At 45.4% G+C, this 8,104-nt stretch overlaps 1 long non-coding RNA gene across 1 annotated transcript; it reads left to right on the top strand.

The window, feature by feature from the left end:
• Positions 1 to 249: 249 nt before the first annotated feature.
• On the top strand, positions 250 to 1,577 carry LOC127382708 (uncharacterized). The gene is made up of 2 exons (XR_007889032.1): positions 250 to 371; positions 914 to 1,577. It is a non-coding gene; the product is annotated as an uncharacterized LOC127382708 (long non-coding RNA).
• The last annotated feature ends 6,527 nt before the right edge of the window (positions 1,578 to 8,104 follow it).

Here is an 8,104-nt window from a genome sequence, read left to right as displayed (position 1 = left end):
AAGGGTTATCGCCTCGCCCCGCCCGCCGGGCTGCCCGCGCGCGCGCGCCCGCCCGCCCCGCCCTCCCCCACGCGCTCCCCCGGCGGAGCGGCGCGCGCCGCCCCCCCCCTCCCTTCCCCCCCCGCGCCCGGGTGGCGCGGCCCGGCCCGGCCGGCGGGGGCGCGCGCACGCGCAGGCCGCGCGCTGCCGAGAGGGGAGGCGGCGGCGGCGGCGGCAGCGGCGGGACGGGGCGGTGCGGGGGGACGGCGCGGTGCGGTGCGGGCCGCGCCCGGCCGCCCCCTCCCGCCTCGCAGCTGGGTGGGAGCCCGGCGGCGGAGCGGCTGCCCGGGGCGGCCGGGGATTGGGCGAGCGGCCGTTCCCACGGCGCGCAGGTGGCACAAAGGGGACCGCTGCGGCCGGAGGCGGGGAGTCCCGGCCCGCGGCGGGCGGGGGCGGAGGGGGACGGAGGAGACAAAGCCACGCAGACAAAGGGAGGGGAGAGCGGAGCTTGGTGTGGCTGCCGGCCAGCCGGGAGCCGGGCAGCGCTCCGGTCCCGTCCCCGCGCTCGGCGTTCCCGCTTTGCAGGCGGGAGACGCCCCGTTCCTTGGGGGGCACCCGGGGTGCTCCCCTCCGGCGGGCTCCCCCCGCACCGGCCGCCGCCCGGCCCGCCCCTCCGGAACCCTCGGGCGGAGGGAGCTGTTCTTCCCACGGGGAACGGGGTTTTCCTCCGGCGGCGGATCGGCTGGAGCGCCGGCGAGGGACGGTCCCGGGCGGTGGTCGGCGCGGCGGGGCGGGGCGGGGGGGAGTTGGCAGCCGCAGGGGCTGGGGGGGGGGGTCCTGCAGCTCGACCGAAATGCCACGGCACGCCCGGGACAAGCGAGGCCTCTGCCCCATCGCCAGCCTTTGTTTGAGCGCCCCTTCGTTTGTCGTTTAGATGCGTCGTCTCGGCCCCGCTGGAAGGTGCGTCCCGCCAGGCAGCGGCGCCAGGCGCGGGTCCCTCGCTTGGGATCGTTGTTGCACGCTTCTGAATTCCAGTGCCTAGCACGCGCCGCACAGCTCACACGGGAAACTTGGAAACCAACCTCATAAGCTCCGCCAGACCTGTAGCTCCAGATAAAGACAGCGAAAGGAAGGCAGGAAGGCACCCGCGGTGTTACTCACTTCCTCAAAGGCAGCTCAGCCAGAAGCTGCCCAACTATCGCCGCCCCTTAGTCCAGCCAAACACCTCAAGCATCTCTCCGGTGTTTTAAAAACACTTAAACCTGCACAATTTATAGAGTTAATTCACTGTCAACAAGTACGTGCTGGTGGGTAAGTAGGTGAAGCATACACCTGGTATTCGGTGAGACAAGAAAAATACCTTCAAGTACGTGATGCTGCAAGTCTTGCTTAAAAGCTGAACCACTCCACAGGTTAGCCTGAAACAGCAATAAATACCAGGCAGCTATACCTACCCAATATCCCGCCTAATTTATAACGTGAAAGTATAATTAAAAATTAGTTTTTACTCAAACTTTCCTCCCACGTTTAAAAAAAAAAATAATGAAACTTTCTGAAAAAATAATTTTAGTAAAATAAAATACCTTTTAAAATGAAAACTTGTGTGGTATTGTTAATCATAGAGTTTGTTAAAATGTGTATGACAACAGTGAAAAATGTTTCATTACAATTCTCAGTGAGTGGATCTAACCAACTACAGGTGGCAAACTCCTGAGAAAGCAATTCCCACTTCCAGGCCCATTTTTAGAGGGAAAACTTTTAATGCATTTTCAACTTCCTCCATAAAATGCAAGAAAAAGCAATGAGGAGTAGGGTAACTAGGATAAATGTGGTGAAGAGATTTGCACCCTTACTTAACATCACAGCTGACCCAGAGTCATAGTTGCAGTTATTTGATCCTTTGTAAGTTTATGTAGGAAGGAGAAAATGGTCTGATATGCAGTTCCCCTAAATATAGCTTAGTTATTAGTCCTACTATCAGTAGGACAAAGACAAAAGTGGTATGCCCAAGAAAACATCCATGAAATCATAAAATGAAGGGTTTGTGTTTTGGGTTTTTTTTTCGGTTGGTTCATTGTGTTTGTTTTTTTTTAATCATGTAGCACATCCACTGAAAAAAAATAGCCTGCCAAGGACATTTGTAGGCACCTGTCTGGTGACTTGGATTTACCTAAGAAGTTTCACTGCATGTGCCTGAAAGTTTGACATCTCCCTGTAAATGTGTGTCAATTCCTAAATTTTCCTGGAATATGAAACCCCTGCCTGCTTCCAATACAGTTTTAACATCTGTAGAGCCCCTCCAAAGCTACAGCTGGATGTCTGAGTTTCCCCAGCACATCCATGGTAAAATCAGCGACTGAAACAGGACCAAATAAAAAGTTGCACAGCTAAAGCAGTGACAAGTAAATTTAATTTGACTGCAAGATTCACAGTCTAATTCTTGCTGTTGAGCTACTTGTGTACAGTTAAAGAATTACACCCTAAAAAAAGAACAAAGATCTAGGATACTCAACAGGAATCTTACCTTCAGTTCCTATGATGCCTTTCCCAAGTGCACACGGATTGGAAATTCAGGCTTAGCTATAGAATTAGCTGTACCTGAGCCGTGAAATACACCAGCTACAGCATGAGGGGGCAGATCCCTCTGGTCATACAGCAAGTATCACTGCTTGTAATAACGAAACAAGCCCCCTGTGCTATGTCTGCCCCAGCACAATTCTGAAATGATTCACCCACTCTTGGGGTTTCCCAGTAATACTTCTTTCCACCCCGTTCTTAGCCCTTAGCCTCCTTGGTAAAACTGCCATTTTATTAACATATCTGTGTATTACAAGGCTATCCAACTTCAGGAAAGGACTCCAGCCTACAGTTTGTTCCATGCAGTGCACAGCTGGCCACTGGCCCACTGCCCTGTGAGATCCCTGGTAAAGTAAGATTATTTGGGGAAATACCAGTTTAATTAAAAGTATGTTTAACATGTACATTCTATTAGCCATAGGCTCTGTGTCTTAAAAAACAGGTGGAGTTACAAAACACAAGGCCTGTGCCTGTAAGACAAAAATGCAAGTCAGAAATTAACCAACAGGAGATGAATCAGGTATGTGAGTAAAAATTTCTTCAGGAGAAACCTTTTCATAGATGACTGAATGGCTCAGTCCTGCATTTAGTTATGCAGATGTGAGAATTCTTCCATACTAAAAAGTAACTTACAGGCTAAGATTGTCACATGATTTCAGCAAAGGAAGACTAAAGTAATGGCAGTATTTTCCTTTAACATTCTTTCCAGTTATATGCTTTGTGTATCTTTTCACTGTTCCAAAACTAGGCAGAGGCAGCACTAATTAAAACAAAATCAAGGTTATTCCCTTATTTATTTAAACTGCTCTTAAGGCTCTAACTTTGACCCTGCTAACTCTTCAAACACTTCACTTCTTCCAACTAAGTCAGGAAAACAAAAGAAGCAGAGAAAGTGTTTGCAAATCCAGGGATTGTGGTTGAGAGGAACAGAGCACAAACTGAAATGCAAGGGGTTCCTTCTGAACATCAGGAAACACTTTTTCCCCGTGAGGGTGACCAAGCACTGGCACAGGTTGCCCAAAGAGGTTGCAGGGTCATTGTCCTCAGAGATACTCAAAAGCCATCAGGGCATGGTCCCGGGCAACTGGCTTTGCATAGCCCTGCTTGAGCAGATACATGGGTTCTGTGATATGGTTAATTATTCTGATCTTTACAAATGCAACTCCATCCACCAACTAAATGATGTATGTCTGTATGTTTTTCCCCTGAATCCAAAAACCAAAGTAACTACTTTTTCACCCATTTTTGATTCTTCTAGTTCTGCCAGATGGATGAGGAGTCTGCTCCTACAGATGTGACACCTTACATTTTGGAGTTTTGATGTTGAAATCACATGTACTCTGCTAAATATTTGCCCAGATAGTCATAGGGAGAGAAAAATTCTGGCAATGAAGAGGAATGGGGCTCCTCCAGGGATTCTTTTAGTGTCAAATGTATTTTATATATAAAATATATATATATATAGACTGAAGGCCTTGCAACAATTTATTTCTGAACTGCTTCTCTCCCATTTGCTTTACAGCTGTGCTACAGCAACAGTCCCAGTCAAAGAAAGGGTACTGGACTGCTTATTTCTGTAAACTATCTATGTTTATAAGTCCTTTTTTCCAATACCCATCACTGTTTTTTCCTCCTTCCAGTCAATGTCATCTCTCCTTCCATGCACAGGTACACCCCCCTCCCCAAATCAAACACTCCAGAGCTGACATTGTAAGAGAAAGGCACAACAGATTTAAGTTACAGGATTTTAAAACAGCTGTTTATCAGCCATGGGTTTAGAATGACCATTGCAGAATTAAATAGTACACTACAGGTTAATGTGTAATTATTGGAAGAGAAGTGGAGGAGGAGAACACTCTGTTTTTGCACGTACACAAAACAGTGAAGTCGCTTCCATGTGCATGTGGAAATGCCAGCTCAAAGCCATCCCAAACTGACTATTATCACTCAAAAAACCCCAGATGCCCAGCCTTGTAACAACAAACTATAAATGCCCTATGCTTACTGGGGAAAAAAAAAAAAAAAAAAAAAAAAAAAAGCAATGTTAGGAGTCATTCAGAACCTACACCTTCAACACAGACCAGAGACAAATGAGGGAACATAATACTGGCCTACAAAGTCAGAAGTGGCACGGAGAATACTAGAGAGTAACTCTTCACTCTTTCTTCCAACAGAAAGAACAAAGAGGCTCCAATTCAAAGTGGCAGATGGCAGGGCAAAAAAGAGCTACTTTTACACGCATGTAACTAAGTTGGGGGACCTCCTGTCTCATGAAGCTGTAGCTATTTCCATAAACCCCAGAAGCAACTAGCCTAATTAATGGAAGAAACTCCGATCAGAAATTATTAAATGCAGAAGTACCATCCCAATTTTTCTATTAGCTAATACCCACTACTGGAGGCTGAAATGTTGGTCTTCACTCTTCAGTCTGATGGTAGAGAAACCTGGTCATTGCAGCAAGGAGAACATGCAATCACTGAACTGTTTCTGTCATCCCAAACCCTTCCCACTTCCTGCACAAGTATACGTGCAATTTCCCTCTAATCACATATTCCTCATCCCACTGTAGACCTATAAACCATAGGCTTCTTATACAAATAGCTCACAAGCTTATCAAGGATGAAGGAACTACAGGAAGAGGCTTCCCAATCTGAAGAAAAAATTAATACTGCTTTACTATTACTGTGGGTCCAACAGCTGGAGTTAGGACACTATTATCTGCTTTTTCTGTCCCATTCCCCTTAGCATCTGGTGCTTTAAATCTTTTGCACAGAGGAGCATTACCATTAAGTCAGCACCTGGCAAAACTCCATGGAAAGAGGAGACAAGATACTCAGCAAAGTGACGAGAACTGTTGCCCCCCTCCAAGTCTTCATCAAATTAACATGGAAGGACTGGAGAACACACATTCCTCCATGTCCTACTGTATTCCTCCTTATGTGAAGGACTCTTGCAAGAGAACTGCAGAGAGCATTCCTTGTCAGCATCCATCTTCAAAACACCTCAAAAAGTCATCTCAGGACAGTAGTGCTACCCTGTCCACTTGCGCAGTGTGAGGCAGCCAAGTGCTGAAGCTGCAACTCACCAAGTAGAACCACAAGGGAAAGTGTCAGTGCAGAACTTACTGCTCTATTTAGCTCTTCTTTCCCCCCAGACACCCATCCATCCCTGCACAGCAGTCCCCAAACACTTCCCTGTCCTGACTTGCAGCCATCAGGATTCCAGTACTTGGCACTCTTCTAAAAAGCCAACTGGAGGACCCTCGGGATCATCTAAGCCCAATTGAGTGCATTAAGCCTATCTTCAAAGGCAGACAGCGTGTCACTAGGCCACAGACTATTCTCCCTCAGGTCTGGGCATCTTTCCCAGGAGAGTGCAGCACACCACGGACACAGCAGCCACAGCCATACAGTAGATGGGACAGATCGTGGGCTGTTCTCCAGCCATAAGGCAAATATGGACAGCACAGCTTGCATTCCCATTGCTAAGATTTCATCCACCTTAACCTCTAAACCATGCCCAAATATTACATGTGAGAGAACGAGAGCTGGCACAGGCATCAGTTTTCAGACTGTATTAACCCTTAACAGCATGGATGGTTCATTCACTGTGATTGGGCTCATGTTCCAGGCCTATTTAATTGACTAGTAATGACATTGCTGATTACGCAGGAGGAAAAGTGCCTGATGCAGCAGCAGTTGCAATACACAGCTTTCAGGATAAGTGTTCCAGGCTACTTGACATGTAACCAAACAACCTAAAAATCCTTTCAAGCATGGGTGAACCCAAATAACCTCGTGTCTTCAAGGTCCTTGTGAGAGAACAATCTCTACCTCTCCTTTTTACAGTTCTTGTCAGGCACAAGGCACTAGATAAATGCAGCATGTCTGCAGATCCCAAGAGAAGACAATGCAACCTTTTGTATAAAGTTATTTATTTAAGTTTATTTTAATAAAATATCTGGAATATATTGCACTGAGGGAGTTCTCATTTACAGCAGAAACTTCAGACAAGAGAACAAGAACAAGGAACTATTTCCATCAGGACTTCAGCTTCTGCTTGCTGCTTTTCAGAGTCTTATTTTGAAAGATCTTCTCTATACTTTTATATGGGCCTTGAGAAATACTAGAATCAGATCTTAAGCTAACCTGGAGCTTTAGCATGTGTCAAAGTTCACCCTTTCCAGCTTGGGTAGCAGTCACCAGGTACCTCTTTGTTGTTTTGCACAGGGCAGCACAGGCAACATAATCTGTTCTCAAACCTGAACAAATTTGTAATGTAATACGATATAATTAGTACAGCTACATTATGCTGCTAGAAGCAATAATTTAGTTATCTATGGAAGCAAAGTTTTAATTTTTCCTAGCAACTGGGCATCAGAAAAAATAAATTGCTGTTCTGTGATCTGCAGGGGGCATATGAAGAACATTATGCTTCTAGTCTGCCCTCAGAAAATAAACTTAGAAGTGTCTCCTTGATCTTGTAAAAACATAGAGTTTCTTTTCCTTTTTTAAAGTTTGGATCTTAAAAGTAGCAACAAGAAAAAACAATTACAGGGAGGTTTCATTTCGAAAACTTAAATGTCTCAGGGTCAACTTAAAAAAATCTTTTATCAGCTTATGGCTAGTTAAATACATGACTGATAAACCTGTGAACCTGTTTATTGATGACACATTCAAATTAACCCAAACACTTCTAGTCACTCTTGTGTTCTCCAACTAGAATTATGTGGCAATGGAGAGCAATGTTTGGAGGCAGGTATAGAGCAGTAAGAGGAGTCAATGCAACTGTGCAAGAATATAAATTTTACTGCCAATACATCCATCCTTAGTTCCAGCAGGATCAATATAGGTATCTGAACATGCCCATTAAAAAATTGTTAAAATCATTGATGAGAATTAACTGCAGAAATTTCTAAACTCTTTCATACCTTTCCAGTTTAGGTGGATTTTACTGCCACATCCACAGGTATAGCTTGTGTCTCTCCCAATAAAAACTACCAAAAAAATGCTTACTCAAGATTTTCTCATGTATACTAAAAGGTACATGTTTGTAATTTACTGTTAATATTTATTTTTAGCCCCTTTAAACTTCTACTAAAAGGTCAGTCCTGATTAGCATGTTTGATGCATGAAAACTGTTAAGCCGATTTCAGATCAAGAGCACTGATACAGATTTGCTGCAGCAACATGCAGGAGAATCCTGCATTACTCTGAAAAATGTTTTGAACTTCCAGTCTAAGCACATAATGGGAAAAAAAAAAAAAAGAATCAGAAGTGAGGGATATTAAGGTGGAAACCTTTGTAAGCTATATACATTTGATGCAAATACCTTTCAAAAACACAGACATTCCCAGCTTAGCAGTTCACCTGCTCAGCCAAGGTAACAGAGATCGGTTCTTTCACCCTCAGGCTGATGGCAATAGGGCTGGTAACACATTAGAATTTCCTCTCAGGCTCTATCTGACTCCACAATTGTCAGACTTCATAGCAAGCAATCAGTCTATGCTCCCCAGCAAAGACTGGGGAGTTCACAATAAGGTTAAATC

The sequence above is a fragment of the Apus apus genome, chromosome 3 (genome assembly GCF_020740795.1).
Source record: "Apus apus isolate bApuApu2 chromosome 3, bApuApu2.pri.cur, whole genome shotgun sequence".
Classification (NCBI taxonomy): Eukaryota; Metazoa; Chordata; class Aves; order Apodiformes; family Apodidae; genus Apus; species Apus apus.
This window is presented reverse-complemented; position numbering and strand designations above follow the sequence as displayed.